This window comes from Sturnus vulgaris, chromosome 14 (genome assembly GCF_052056855.1).
Source record: "Sturnus vulgaris isolate bStuVul1 chromosome 14, bStuVul1.hap1, whole genome shotgun sequence".
Taxonomy (NCBI): Eukaryota; Metazoa; Chordata; class Aves; order Passeriformes; family Sturnidae; genus Sturnus; species Sturnus vulgaris.
Window position 1 is genome coordinate 12,504,850 of NC_142256.1, and position 15,403 is coordinate 12,520,252.

Here is a 15,403-nt window from a genome sequence, read left to right on the forward strand (position 1 = left end):
GCGGGCTGGGTGCGGGAGCGCGGGGGCTCTGTGTGCCGCGGCCGGGCAGAGGTGCGGGTGCCGGGAGGTGTCCGGGAGCGGCGGGAGCGGCGGCCCCGGGGCGCGTCCCGCGGGTCGCGGCGGGGCGGGGGTCGCGGGGCGGTTGCCATGGCAGCAGCCGGGCGGCGCGCGCGGCCGGCGGGGCGCGGCGCGGCGCGGCCCCGGAGCGTACCATGTGCGCCCGGCGGCGGGAGGCGGCGGCGGAGGGGCCACGACGGCGGCGGCTGCTGCTGCTGCCCTGCTGCTATAGCTCCGCCACGGCGGGCCCGGCGACCAGGAGCCGCTGCGTCAATGTAACGGCGGGGATGGGGGTAGAGGGGATGGGGAGGACGAGGGGGGACGCTGAGTGGCATTTCCACGCCGCGCGTGGCCGGGGGGAGAGGGGGGTGAGGGGGGCGGAGGGCGGGCGGGAGGCGTTAAAATGGCGGCGCGCAGGCGGCCCCCGCGCTAAACCGGCCCCCGTGGCTCGCCCCGCGCCGCCGCGCGTGGCACGGAGCGGCCGCCGCTGCCTGCGAGCGCCGCCGCCGCTGCGAGGTAAGGCCGGGGCGGCCGAGGGGCGCTCGGTGCCCCCCCGAGCCGCGGTGGACGAGGGGAGCGTTCCGGGGAGGGGGCGCGGCGGCTGGTCCCGGTCCCGCGGGCGGCTGTCCCGGGAGCGCGGGCGGGCTGGCCGCGGGTGCTGGCGCGGCTCCGCATCGCTCCTTTGTCTGGCGGCGGCGGCGGGCCCGGGCTCCGCTCCGCTCCGGCGGGCGGCTGCGGAGGGCGGCTGGCGCGGTTGGAGCGTAGCGGGGGCGGCGTTCCGTTCTTTAATAGGAAAAAAAAAAAAAATCACAAAACCCACACCAGAACTAATTTTTGCAGCCGAAAGTGTTGCAGGCGCTGCCGTACCCCCGGACGCCTGGTAGAGTGGCAATCCCCCGCTCGGAGCAGCGGGAAGCGGAGTTTTACTTCTGGAAAAAGCAGCCTAAACTCTCCGGAGGGCTCCGGCCGCCGCAGCGGCGAGAGAGGGGCCGGAGGGGAGGGGGGGATTTTTTCTTTTTTCCTTTTTTTTTTTTTTTTTTTTTTTTTTTTGACTCTTATGAAGACATGCGCATTTGTTCATTCTTGCCACCGCACTGGAGTCTGCCTAGAAACAAAGAACACAGCCTGGCGAAGTTGATGCTGGCTCCCAAAGTGTCTGGCTTTTTTTTTTTTTTTTCCCCCCCTTCTTTTCCTTCATTTACTTGTGCTATCGGCAAAAGCCTCGAGATATTTCCCTCAATGATTCCCATGTGCCTGCTGATGGAAACACACCCCCCTCTCCCTTTCTCCCCCCTAGCCCCTACCAGGCCAGGTTACGCATTTTGGAAAGTGCAGCCATGATAGACAGAGCAAGTTCTGTCTCCCATTTTGCCCCGGCCCCGCGGTGTGACAGCTCGCAGGAGGTGTGCCTTCTCACCGGGAGCCACCCCCTTGCTGAATCATCGCCGAGCCATGGCCGGACAGCTCGTCCGCTCGGGCAGCGGAGCATTCCCCGGCCGAGCATGAGGCGGGGGCGAAGCTGACGCGAGGCAGAGACCTGTTAACATTCGGCTCAGGCGCGGGCGAGCGGCTGCGGGGAGAAAACCTTCCCGTTTCATGGCAGCGGGAGCCGCGGATGCAGTTTTGAGCTCAAAGGCAAGACGTGCGCTGCTGCTGTAAGGAACATCCCCTGCCTTTGAGGTAGTGAAAGTCCGACTGCCTGGTCTTGCAGTTTTTGCCTCTGAAAACTCTCCTCTTGCTCAGATAGGCTCCGTGTGTGATCGGCACCAGGCTCAGGGAGCAACGTGCGAATTCGTGGTGCTGTGGCTCTTAGCAATCATCCTGTATTGCGTTTGCATAGGGAAGCGTATGAACAGTAGTGTCATGTCTGCGGTATTTGCCTAAAACTAGTTTATTCTGCACTGATGGAAGTCATTGCCTTTGTTACCGCGAGGAATTAATGACTTAATCTTTATGGGGCTTGGGGTGCGAGTGTGTCAGATGCTGAGGTGTTGCTAGGTATCCCTGCCTCCATTCAAAGGCTGCCAAAAAGTAAGCGAGTGAGAGGTGGGATGAGCAATTTTCAGCTGGGATGTATCAGGCAAGACTAAATTGCAGCAGTTGTTGGACATGTAACATGATCCTGTAATTAGAGTGAGGTTATAGTCTATACCAGGTTGAAACTATCGAGTGTCTGAGTTGGAGCAGTCTGAATTAAACTAGTTATTCTGGGATTATACAGAAGCAGAAGTAATGCAATTAAAGTTTCCATAGAGCAGCTTCCATGGGGTTGCAGAGATGTTTTTCCCCTATGGGTCCTCCTTTGCTGTTAAGGTAGTATGTGGAGGCTGCAATGGTGCTGCTCTCCAGGTTGAAGCAACGCCTTACATGGCACAGTCCTGCTCCTTGGAGCTTAATTTACTAATGAACATCCAAATCATGCATCTCGGTCCTGGACTTAAAGGACTCTAATTTGATCCTTGAAATTTCCCTTGCCCCTATTGCTCTCTATACCCCAAGAAAGATGAGTGTTAGCAAGTCTGGTGGAGAGCCTGCAGGCTGTCGTCTTTTCAGTGCTCTTGCCAGTGGAGTAGGATCTTCCTGGGGCGGTTTCAAGTGGTTCTGGCTTGCTGTAGGGTTGTGGTGCTGCACAGGCAGACCTGGGAGGCTGTGCAGAGGTACCGTGTGTGGGCACCAGCTCTGCTCACGGGTGCTAATTTCCCCTGGTGTGTGTGCCTATATATAGACATGGTACATATTTAAATGAAAGATGAGATGGCCCAGAAAAGTTTTGAGAACTATTTCAGTGTTTTGAGTGTTTCTCTTTCAAAGACAATGAACTGAAGCTTCTAGGTATTATGGGATGTGCTGATAGCAGGAGAAGGAGCAGTCTACTTCAGGCTCTGTTGGCCTTCCTAGAGCAGCTGAGTTTTATTTGTGCACCTGATTCAGCCTATTTACAGCTGTGTGGCCACTGCAGATCTGGTCCTGCCTTATAGGCCTTTTGGGATGTGTTGGAAAGGGCCCAAAGCAGACCTGGTGGTCAGCAAGGAAATTAGCCCCACGGTGCTGTAAGCTGTCCTGCTCAGCCTCCTGCAGCATCTGACCAGGTCAGCAGAATTCAGGATGCCACATCCTTTCCACTGCTGTGAGGGAGTGAGGCACTCACATGGAGAAAGAGGGAGTGGATCTAGACCTGTCATTCCTCCCTCCCAGTGCTGCCCGAAAACAGTGCTGGACCGTGTGCTGCAGGAAGGTTACTGACCGTGGGGATGCTGGGCAGTTGTCCTTCTCAGATGTTGAATCCACACAGAGGATTTTCTAGTGGTTTTCATGCCCAATTCCACATCACAAGCAATGGGGGCCTGCTCTGCCCTCTTATTCTCTGTTGGGGAATAGCTGGTATAAGCCTTAAATGTTATTCTTAGAATTTTGCAGACCTAGAAATTTTCTCCTGGGCTTGTCCCATCTTGGCAAGAGCAATATGCGGAGCTTAGAATTTTGCGCATTTGATGCCATCAGATGTGAAGTTTTGAGAGGCTGTTCTGCACGTTTAAGGGAATCTCAAAGTGCAACTTAAAAACTTGTGACTGCAGAGAGAGAGGCTGGCTTTCTTACTTTTTGCAGCATAGCTTGCAAATCAATTTTGAAGCTGGTGCTGTGGTGGAAGTGGTGCTGCTTCTGGCCTTTTCCTCCACTCTTGTGATTTAAGAATAATCTTGCAGAATAACAAGAAAAGAATTTTAGCCATCACTCAGCTTCTCCATGTGGCCACAGAAATGGTTGTGTTGGCACAAGGACTTGGGGGGCCCAGGCAGGACAGGATGAGGTTGGGCCATGGAATAACTGCATTGCTAATGCCTGGCAAATGGATCTTCCTGAAGGCACAAATCAAACCATGGCTGGCCTAGTCACCAGTTCCTGCAGCTCAGTCAGGAGCCTGAAAACAAATACAGATTTTCTTTGTGGCTAATGCAGGCACAGGTGAAGATGATGAATCTACATTTGGGATTTGGTGACTGATGCCCACAGTGGGACACCCCTTCTGTGCTGGTGGTGACAACTTGACTTTGCCAGTGGAGTGAACCATTTCGTGACTCAAATGTGTTGGGAAAGAGTATGGGGCATTCATAGGAGCAGGCTTTTTTGACCATGAACATACTAGAAGTCATGTGTGGAAACTTAGTACTAGAAACACAAGGCTGCTCATTGAGAGGGAGGCTGAGCACTGAAAAGCACAGTTTGCTTAGATCTCAGTATCCAGAGGTAATTATGGGAGTGATTGCTCTCTTGGTATGCTTTGAGAACAGTGTAAACATCCAACCAAAGAACTGCCATGTCAGGCAGGCATGGCATCTTGCATTTCCATTGCCCAGGTCCAGCCTCCCAGCAGCCATCAGGAAAAATGTGAGAAAAATCTTTAGCAAAATGCTGGAAGATCTTGGTTGGGGAGTGACTCCGGCCTGGAAGCAGGGAAGAGAGGATATCTTTATTGAACAGTGTGTGTTTGCTCTTAAAATCCCTTAAAAGCTCTGAAGCTCAAGCTTGCTTGATTTGCTGTGTTTGCCATATGTAATATTTCAGTGAGAAGTTTCAATTCAGTGTGGCTGAGTTGATGCAGGAGTTCCTTTTTAGGTGATAGGGATCCACTTACCCATGTGTAATGTTTGCTTTTCAGACTGTTTTTTGGAGGGGTGGGTTGTGAGCTTCTTTTTAATTGGTGTAGTCCTGATCTCTGGGCAGTGCATGCATCCATCTCTAGGGCAATGCTCAGGTTCTAATTTGTTATATGATTTAAGCACAGACTCATATCTTTTGCTGAAATTCAGTCTTTAAGCTGGAGCATTTATAATAAAACATTTTGTAATTCTCTGTTCACCTCTAATGCAACACCACAGATTCCTCAGGCTTTCTCTCTATGTCTGCTGCTGAAATGGAATTCCTTATCGTGCCCCTTAAGAATAGAAATTGTATAAATGGATCCTCTTAGTTTGTTTTCTCCAGATATGCATGTGTGCAAATTGCTACCCCTGTATAGATGATTTACCTGAATTTGTGCTTGTGATGCTTTTGCAGTTGGCCACCTCTTGCCTGCTAAACTGTGCAGTGTGTGTTGTTCTTTTAAAAGGTGTGTATCCTCCCCTTTTTCCATGCCATCTTCCAGGAAGGATTGTCTACCCAGAGCGATGTTATCGTCTCCCATTTTAAATGGTGTCAGCAGATATTTGTTTTTTCCTTCTCTCATTCTGATGCTAAGTGCTCACCATGGGAATGAGTCGTCTTGTATTATTCACATGGAGCAAATCTGTGGCTTGGCCTGCAAATTATAAGGCCCTGCTGAGTGAGGGTGACGGCCTTGGGAGCCCAAGTAAAGGTGCCAGGATATGTTTGCCTGGGTTTTTTTTTTTTGTAAAGGCACGGAGGCCGATAGCAAGCTGAAAAAGCGGTGCCCTTCTGAGCCGGGTATTTTATGTCTGAGGGCTTCTGAATGCATAAAATCAGAGAGAATGTGTCTGTGTAATCCGATCTGCTCTTGAAAGCCTTGTGGAGGGCTGCATGCTGCAGACATAAGCTGTGTCAATAAGAACTCTATTCACCCTCGGAAAACAGCCTCGTGATCGGGTTTGATTGGCAGGCTTCCTAAGGGAGGGCCTTTTTTTGAGAAAGAGCTCTGATTTTTTGGCGGTACTTCTGACTGCCTTTTCGGACTCCCACTTATTGTTCTTTCCTTGGCGTGATAAACTTGGGTATTTTTTATTTACTTGGAAACCTGGGCCTTGCTGGGGCAGAGGGAGGATTTCATGTAACAGGAGTGTGGGGTGAGTTTCCTTCCTTGCAGTGCAGGTCCTGTGCCAAAGCTGTATTTATGAGCATGAAAGTGAGGGATTTAAAAGAATATGAGGTAGGACTGGAGGTCACTCTGTGCAGGAGAGTGTACCAGACCCTTGTGCATGCTCAGGGTACTGTCTTGCAGAACAGTGGCACAAAACATCCATCCTTGTAAAAGTCTTGGATGGTAATGCACAAAATGTATGGTTGTGCATGCTTATGTGCTTTTTTCCCCCCTTGTTTCTGCAGATGTCTGTGTTACCCAGAAGTGTTGTTGGATGAAATTCTGCTTTTGGTAATGCTGCCATAAATCTGCTGTGAAGGCAGTGTCGTACCAATGGCTGTAATTTGCTGGTTGCTATTATATATATATAAAAAAAAATTAAAAATCACGCAAAGCAAAAATCTAATTCTGCTTTATGAAGTATTCTACACCTGGCATGTAATCTTTTAAAATCTTGTAGGAAAAATCTGCTTGAGCTGATAAAAATGATACTTATGAGATTTGCTGAAAGCAGAATTTTAGTCAGAATACTGGTTCTGAGCTGCTGTTCAGTGTGTAGCATTTGTGTAAATGGCATTTTCTACTACATTATGTGTGTGATATTCAGTGTTTGCTCTGCTGAGGTCTTAAAGCCGTTCTCTTTGGCGCTGAGTTACTGGCTTTAACAAAAGAGATAATGGACTTTCAGTTTTGCATGTTTCATTTTTTTTTCTCCAAGGTCTTTGGTTTATCTGTCACTTTTTTTAAAGCTTCGTGTCCTTCGTCAAGTGATGATTTGAAAATTAGCTCATCTGTATGTCTTTCTGGGTTATTCCTGTAGCTGCAAATGAAAGCTTTAAAATATAATTAAAATGTAATATGCACGAGCTCAAAAAAAACCCCAACCCCAAAAAAACAACAAAAAATGAAATAATGCAAAGCTATTATTTAAGAGAAATGCAATTATGTTTTGAGCCAATTGAGGCTTGACTTAATTTCTCAGGGTTTGCTGGTGATGATGTAGTAAAACCAAAATTAACTCTTGAAATATGCCTGTCCTGAGTCAGGAATTTGGCTGGTGGAAATCTAGAGAGCCACTGAAAGAAGGGGAATCTCCTTGTAGGGAAGCCTGTCTCTGTACAGTTTGCAAATGGATGCAGCATTTGGGGCGATTGCTGCAGTTCCATTTTCCTGGCTTTTCCCAGCTGAATCCCCTTCAATAAAGGCCTGATCTTGCCTACAACAACTTTAATAACAAACTGTCTGTTTTAGGTGGGATTGGCCCCTGAGCAAACAGTGTGCAGACCTTGGCAGCCATGGACAGGGCGAGGGTGGGCAGGAAACACTGGCTGCTGCTCCTCTTAGTGTGGGGAGGCTGCAGCTGGGTGATTTGTTTTTACTTCCTGTTCCCAATCTGTTTGGGTCAAAAGTAGCGGTGTTTTTCCATATTAAGATGTTTGGCTTCATTCTGCTAGGCAGCAATAAATTTCACACAGTGCACAACGTGTTTCTTATATTTCAGAGACTCTTCATTGCTGCCTTTGACTTTTAATTTGGACGGTGAAACCTTTATTAGTGCTTTCTTTGTTGCACGACCTGCTTTTCAAGGAAAACAGAAAGCTTTTTCTTTTTTTTCTCCCATCCTTCTGTTTTGGAAGGAGCCTTTGAAATATCTCACAGGTCTGTAGCTGAGCAGAGGGAGGGAGCTGGCAGGTCTGTCTGCCATGCCTGGCTCTTCACCAGCCTCACAGGGAGATGGGGACACCTCAGCCTGCTTCTCTGCTCCTGGAGTTAATTGAGATGCTGGGACTTAATTCATTAGTGCTTGTGAAGCCTTTGGTAATGTTTTGGTGGAAGGTTCTGGGAATGTGTGGTGGTGAGGTGTGGTTGTGCAATGCAGGGCTGTGATGCTGGGAGGAGCCTGTGTGAGTTGATGGAGCAGTTGTTAAAGTGGTCCTAAAGGCTGGAACGGTGAGCTGTAAAACATCCCCATGTCCTTGATGGGAAATCCTGCCCGGTAAAGGACAAGCTCTGAGCCATGGCTGACTGCTGGGCTGCTGCTGGGAGTTGTTCTCCAGAGCACTGGGTTAGTCCATAGCATGTAAAATGTTTCCACAGGCCATAGGGTGCAAAAGTGATGGAAAAGAGAGAGTCAGGCTCTTTGGGCTGTGCCCTGGTTGGGCAGCAGAAGTGTTTGGGTTTCTCTCTCCAAAATCTGATCAAAACTCTTAATCAATGCTAGTCACTCTTCTTAAGTTGCTCAGTTGTAGGATCTTCTACTCTGCAGCCAGCAAGTCAGAATGGATAAATCTTTTTATGGTCATACCAGGTATCAGCGAGCTCCTTTCAAATATAGTCTGAACATTTTATATAAATAGTAATAAGCAGTGCTGGCTCAGGGGGCTCGTATTGCATTCAGGTACATTTCAGTGGAGTTATTTTTGAAGTACATAAAAGAAACAGTAGCACGGAGCCATCCGCAGGGTTACAGGTGGTTTACCCTCCTTTCTCTTGAGCCTCCGGGTGCTGGAGTTGTATCTGACTGAGGAAGTCAGAGTGCAGAGGTGTTTTGTGAAGCCTCCATGCCCTTGGAACAGACTGAGCAGGTTTTGGCACTGGCATCTCCACCTTGCATTTGCTCTTGGCTCCTGGATCCACAAACATATGCCTCCATTCCGTGTACTCTGCTTGTTCCTCAGACCAAGTCCATCACTGACGAATTTGGCTCGACTAATTACTCAGTGAAGCACTTGATGTGACAACCTCAGTGCCCTTCGTTAAGCAGAGCCTCGGTAACGAGCTAACGTTGGCGGTGTCCCAAGTGCCCAGGCGTGGTCTGGCTAATGAAGCAGCACCTTTCACATGGTGCTTGAGGAAGCTGCACTTCAGGTCATGTAAATAAGGAAACCAGAGTGGGCTGCTCTCCTGCAGGATGAACAGCGAGCCCCTTCCCTCCTGCATCTCCGCAGTGAGGGGACACCTCCCCTGCTGCCTCCGGGTGCCACCAGCCTCTCCCCCTTGCTCAGAAGTTCAAGCAGGTTATGTCCACTCCTCCCCATGCCTGCAATGCACACTCCCTCGGACCAGTCTGCCCAGGGCACCTCTCTTGGGTGGCTTTCTCACGGGGTTGACCACCTTCATCAAATTTTCACATGCAGAGCAGTGGATTGAGTACCTATGATCCATGTTTCTTCTGAAACTATGGAGATGAATGTGGCATGTAGGGCAGATTCTGCATGAGGTTTTATGAACCTTGCTGAAGGGAGAGACCTGCTGGGTTGGGGACTTTCCAGCTCTGGTGACTGTTGTAATATGACTCATTCAGTAGCTGATGCTCAGGTACCAAGGTTGGAATGAGGATGCTGCTGCCAAACGCCAAATTCATTCTGTGTCCTGTGTTAGGTGGAAGGTTTTCCTTCTGACAAGACCTTGAGATCTATTCATAAGGTACAGGGAAGCTTCTCTGTGTTTAATAATAGATTTATTTATTTTCTGTACAGTGCCACCTATCTTGTTTTTCTAGAGATACCTGGATTTCTGCATTCAGCCCAGGTGTAGAGACTGTTGTAAATGCCCCTGGTTGGATGGTGACACCATTTTGCATGCCAGCTTACATGATGGTTTCCCCCTGGATCTTGGAACATCTTGTGAGGAATGTGTGTATTTGGGACAAGAGGTGGAAACCTCTTGACAGTGGGGCATTGCCAAGGCAGAGTCATTGGCTGCTTGAGCTCCCAGGCTATGCCAAGTGCTCTTGGCTTCATGGGTGCCACGAGGAGCTAAGCCTGCTCCTTCATGTACTTCATATGTTTTTTGACACTGAAAGGTGTGTTCTCTTTCCTCACTGCTGCTGTCCTCTTTCCTCTGCTTTGTCAATCTCCTGAATGCTTGTCCTGGCTGAGGGAGAGGGCAGGAATGATGCTTGGGCCAATGCAGCTGTGCTTGAGTCAGCTGGAAAAGGTGGTGAAAGTGGAGCTGGAGGATGCCCAGTGCTGCAGGAGAGCGTCTGCATGGGTGAGGCTGAGTCAGTCTCTGGCAGCCTTTTGCAAGGTGCTGGGGTTTCTGGTTCAATAAAACACTAATAATTATGTACTGATTTAATTAGAAAAATGCTTAGAGCATCCATTGCACAAGGCTGTGAGCTAAGGCAGGTGCCTTTTAGCAGCAGTAATTCCCTTTTTGAAACAAAAGGACTGGGCAGTTGAGTTGGACTGATCCCATGCAGCGGCAATTCACCACACACTCCATTTCAGACAACTGCCCACTAATTCTGGTTTTGTAGGTGTGGGGGTATATTGGCTTGACTTCCCAATGTAGAGACCAGGAGAGTAAGTGGGGAATACCACAGTCCAGGCAAGCATGCCAGATTTGGGACTGACTGACAGGTTTTATGACATGAAGTTCACTTTCTCTCAGTAAAATGTAGGTTCAAACACTTGTGAGACGCTTCTTTAGCACAATCATTTGTGATGTTCTGCAGCAAACATGTGACTGGTGACTTGCTTGTCTGATGGCTTTCTCTTGAGCATCCTCAAATATTTCTCTGTCAGTGTCATGATGACTGGGGAGAGGGATTTTACAGTTGAACTGAAACTTAAATTTCGAAATGAGTTTTGTCTTAGGAAAATAAATCTGTGTTTGGCTTTGCTGCTGTTACTGTGCTCCATCTTCAGTTTGCTGTGCTGTCTGTAAAGCCATTTAATTCCTAGTGGGGTGGTGCAGAGCAATATCTTCAGTTTGAATCTGAATGTTAGTGAGGAGCAACTCAAATTTAAAATCAAGTTTTGGTCACCAGCAACAGACACTTTTTTGTTGGTCCCATGGGCCTGTGACATGTGCTGGTGCTGTGGCATGCTCCACATGGGTGAGTGTCAGCTCCCTCTCCCTGGCAGAGCCCAGGGCTGAACACACTTGTTCTGTCTGCAGGAGTGACACTACTACAGCACAAGTGAGACTTTCCCCTTGCCTGTTGATCGGCAAAGAACCCATTAGGATTGCAGAAACTTCTTCAGATATTTATACAGCAATTATAAGTGTCCTAACACTACAAATACTTTTTTTTTTAGAAGACTCCAAATACAAGGAAACTGTCGAAGGGAGAAGTCCACAGTGGTGATTATTGTCCAAATATAATAACTTTGTGATAGGCAGAAGGTGAGGCTGACTACAAATGGGAGTGATTCTGGGAGAAAGGGAAAAAAACTTTAATATTCTGAATGATAGAAGAATGAATTTAAATTCATTTAATGTCTGTAATCTTTGTATTATTAACCATAATCTGCTTCTGAGAAGCATACAGACTAGGCTTCTTTTTTTTCCCAGCTCTCTGTAGAACTGCATTAATAAGAACCGAGCATTTCTCCTGACCTCTGCCTTTAGACTATGAGCTCCCAGGGGCACACATTTTTCTTTTGTATTTTTGGACAGCATCTGCAGGTAGTGGAAGCTGCCACAAATAAATAGCAAATCTGGCAGTGTGTTACCATAGTCCCAGATCATTTAGCACGGGGTTAATCCTACATGATATTTACAGGAGAGTGAAACAAGGGCTGCAATCTGATATCCTTTCCTGTGTGTGGTTTTAGGATGGTCTTGAACCTGTGTGTTGCCGAAGAGATTCTCTCAGCATGGTGATTTTAGGAGGAAACTGAAAGAGTGTGAGAGGGTGCAGGCTGCTGTAGTTTTGGATACACGACTTTCTGGATGGTTTACCAGAGAGGAAGTACAAATGCAATGGTATCAATGAATTTGATGCAATATTGTTAGCTGGACATGAGGAGGCAAGACTGGATTTAGGATTGGTGTTTGGAGCTTTCAACTTGGGGGAAAAGTGCTGTGGCACATCCAGCATCTTCGAGTGGGAGGTTATCATGATCAACCTCATGCATTTCCCTTTTCTGAGGGAGAGAGCTGCTGCACACGAGCTTAGGTTTCTGTAGGAATGTGATGTTGCTCATCCTGGAGATCCAGGCAACCAAAATGGGAGAGAGAGAGAATTAAAGCGTGAGATCTGCTTGCTTATGACCTGAATCCCCTAATCACAGCCCCGTGTAAGTGAAGGTCTTAGGCTGGGTTGTGTAGAGGGCATCTCCACCCAAGAAAACGTACATCTGCCCTCCACACTGCAGAATTAGAGCTTACTCCTGATGAAATGCAGTTGTAAGAACCTTAAACCTTGCCTTAAACCAGACCTGCTGTTTGTGACATTGCTTTCCCTGTGGCAGGCACATAGTGAAGAGAGGTGTGTGAGCTCCCTGTCCTCAGGACATCTACCCTGGATGCCAGGAAATGTGTCCTGGTGAGTCCATGCCTTTTGGAACTGGTCCTTCATTTGATGGCTTGGATTAAAGCCTTAATTGTATATAAGTGTTGTGATGCTAGTTACTTACTAGGAAGCAGCATTGAGGCAGTTCATGCAACAGTGTGGCCACTTTCCCTGACCCTGTAATTTCCTTTTGACTGTGGCTGTTTCTTCTAGGGTATCCCACTAGTGGCAAGCCCATAGTAATCCCATGATTTTCAGCATGGTCTTCAGTTTCTTCCAGGTTGTAAGACTGCAACCAGTGATGTAAGACCTGCTGGTTTTTTTCATATATGTACCTAAACAGAAAAATATATTTTTTAAAGAAAGGAATTTATTCCATTTTGAGTGGCGTCTGCAAAGAAAAAAGAAAAAATTGTCAGCACATTTTTGGCATGGAGGTGAAGAGAAGAGCATATTTTTATGGAAAGGTACATAATTTGTTTATTTATTAGATGAGACATAGAAATGTTTCAGCTGAGGAAAAAAGGAAAAGAAAAACAAGGAGGGAAGAAATCTAGTGCTCTTTGCCTTTTGTAAAGAAATGTTTCAGTTTTTCTTTTGAAGTGGTCTGGAAATTCAGGTTAGTCACTGTAAAGCTGAATAAATAATTTCTCTGAAAAGCACTGCCTAGCTTGTACACATAGAAGGCAGAAAGATTAAAATATTTCATAAAAGGACTTTAAAAGCACCTTTGGCTCAAATCTGTGGCACTGTAAACTGGGGGAGAACCTCTGATTTTTCTGTTACCTGAGGATCTGGCTTTTGGTTTTAATCTCTTTTTCTCTCCCTCTCCTCCTCCTCCCATGATATGAAAGGTGTGTTTGTACAGGGGATTTTTTGCAGCACATTCAAAGACTGTTTCAGAGCTCAGACAATTTGATCCAAAGGTTCTTCCTAGCCTTGATGGAGTTTTGCTTTTACAGCTCCTATGAACTAGGAGAGTATTGGTTCAGCATCATGTCAGATACAGATAATTGGGGTTTCGAACATCACCCACAAACACTTAACAAAGCACTGTGCAAATGTTTTTGAGAGCTAACAAAAACCTGCATTGTTGCCTGAAGGTTGAATCCACAGCTAGCTGCCTTCTTGGAATAAACGATAACAAATTAGCTACTTGTACCTTATTTGTGGTTTGATATTCCCACTGCTGCTACTGATGTGTGACTGGGGTCGAGGATTTTGGGTCACAAGGTGGAATGCAGGAGCTAGATCCTGCTCAGTGTTGATACCCTGTTTGTATGGTGTGTTTGGGCAAGACAGGACAAGCTGTTGTCCATCCACCTCTAGCCTGTGCCTACTGCATATTGGCCACTTGGGGTGGGGACAGCAGGGACCAGGCCACATGTGGCCAAATAGAGGAGCCAGCTTGGTCTTTGACTGTACCATTGCAGCAGGTCACTGAGCTGTGCCTGGTAGGTGCTGTCGAGGGCTGATGTGGTATCTGGTTCAAGTCCTTTGTGTTCAATTGGTGTCCTAACTTGTGTTTCTGACAAAAGATGAATAAGTGCTCAAGGCCAGGTTGGATAGGGCTTTGAGCAATCTGTTTTAGTGGAAGGTATTCCTGCCCATAGCAGAGGCATTGGAAATGAATTATTTTTAAGGTTGGTTTCATCCCCATTCTAACCTTTAGATGAAGCTGGATATACCAAACTTGGCTGTGGTTTCAGTGTGAAGCCAGAGCTGCTTCTGAGGAGCTTTGGGGACTGTTGATTTAAGGTTCATGTCCTGTTGGGTGAGCTCTAGGGTAAGGATTCAGCTTTCACAAAGTACTGTGTGTTTTGTTTGCTTTTTGGCTTTTGAACGTGTGTGGTTTTTAAGAACAATCAGTTCTGAGGGAGCCTCCTGTCAATAATTTTTGGTATTTGTGTAGGGTGATCAAAAGAGTCTGCAGGTTGAAGGGGAGACTGAGCATAGACAGGCCCACGTTGGAGTCGCTGTGTGTTCGCTGTGCCCTTAAGGTATAGGATTAAGCTTGCAGAAAAGGAACGAGGTCAGGTCTAGACCAAGAAGTAGACTCTGGAATCCAGCCAAGAGTGTAAGGTTTTTCCTGTAACAGCATCCTAGATGTGGCAGTTGTGTTGACTTAGTCGAAATGAGGCTGACATCTGTAGGTCAGGCCTGATTAAAAGGGAAGGAGGGTGGAGAATAGCTCTGCAGAATAAATAGGATTTAAAGATAACTGTGGGAGGAGATGTGTGGCCCTTACTTGCAGAATTTGGGTTGGCCTTGGGAATCTCACTCTGCCTGGGAGCAGGGACCTCCTGGTCCCCGAGTTGTCTGTGAGCCCCAGGACACTGTGGCTGCTGCTCCAGTTCCTGGGTGTCTTCTGACTGATCCCTTCCCCCCGAGTCTGAGTTTTTGGCTGGAAGTCTGACTTAAGCTTTCTTCTTCTGCTGTTCAAGGGAGACCTCCCACACAAACCTTTGGCTTGGTGTAAAATCCTGCTGTGATGACAACACCCACCCCTCACTTTGTTGTGCTGGAGGGTTAAGTGTCTGGGTCTCCTGCTTGGTGCAGATGAAAGGTGTTGTATTGCTGAGCTGTGCTGTGTGCTGGAGCATTATGTGCTGGAAGCTGCTTCAGAAAATATTTCTTTGCTCTTTTTGACCTCCATTGTGTCTTTCTGCCCAAATTCAGTTGTGCTGGTAGCTGAGGATGATGGAGGCTGTCTCTTTTTTGAGAGAGAAGGAAAGAGGAGGGTGATAGCACTTCAGAAGCCAATAACTAGACCCATACTTTGGTAGAAGATCATATCATGCCCAAATTGTGCTTTATGATCATTAGCTGCTGCTTATACATTTAATATGTTGCTCTCAGAAGAGTTCTTACACCAGGGATCTCTGTCCTTTAGGATGGGTCAGGTGACACTGCAAACAGTAGTATGAAGGAACATGCCACCTCCAGGGTCAGGAATGTAATTTATCTTTACTTCTTCCCTGGAGACCTTCAGGAGCTGGTTTGCTTTCTGATTTTTTTTCCACAATGATGCCTTTCAGAAAAAAATGGCTGATTTGATTAGATGAACAGTTCTGTGCTATAAATCAGAAAGGAAGAGGGTGCTTAACTTCTTCTTGAAGTAGGAGTTTTGGTTTCCAAATGAAAGACTTTCTTAGCATGATAAAAATAGAGAATTACTTTATGGGGAAAGTACTTACTTCCCTCCTGGCTCTGCTGGGCAGCCTTCAGCCGGGAGGAAGTGGGGAAATTACCCTCATCTCCCTTGGACCACAACCAGTCCTAGTGGTTTC

The 15,403-nt window shown here is 47.5% G+C and overlaps 1 protein-coding gene across 19 annotated transcripts in view; it reads left to right on the plus strand.

The window, feature by feature from the left end:
* The first annotated feature begins 202 nt into the window (after nt 1-202).
* The window catches only part of MBNL3 (muscleblind like splicing regulator 3), a 91,743-nt gene continuing 76,542 nt past the window's right edge, over nt 203-15,403 (plus strand). For 6 of the 19 annotated variants that reach the window (XR_015806748.1, XR_015806751.1, XR_015806754.1 and 3 more), the window contains exon 1: nt 437-573. The gene's annotated coding sequence lies outside the window, so the exon portion shown is untranslated. Of the gene's footprint in view, nt 333-432; nt 574-1,381; nt 1,738-15,403 lie in introns of those variants that run through there. The other 13 variants (XR_015806749.1, XM_088173152.1, XM_088173156.1 and 10 more) reach the window with 8 other exon arrangements.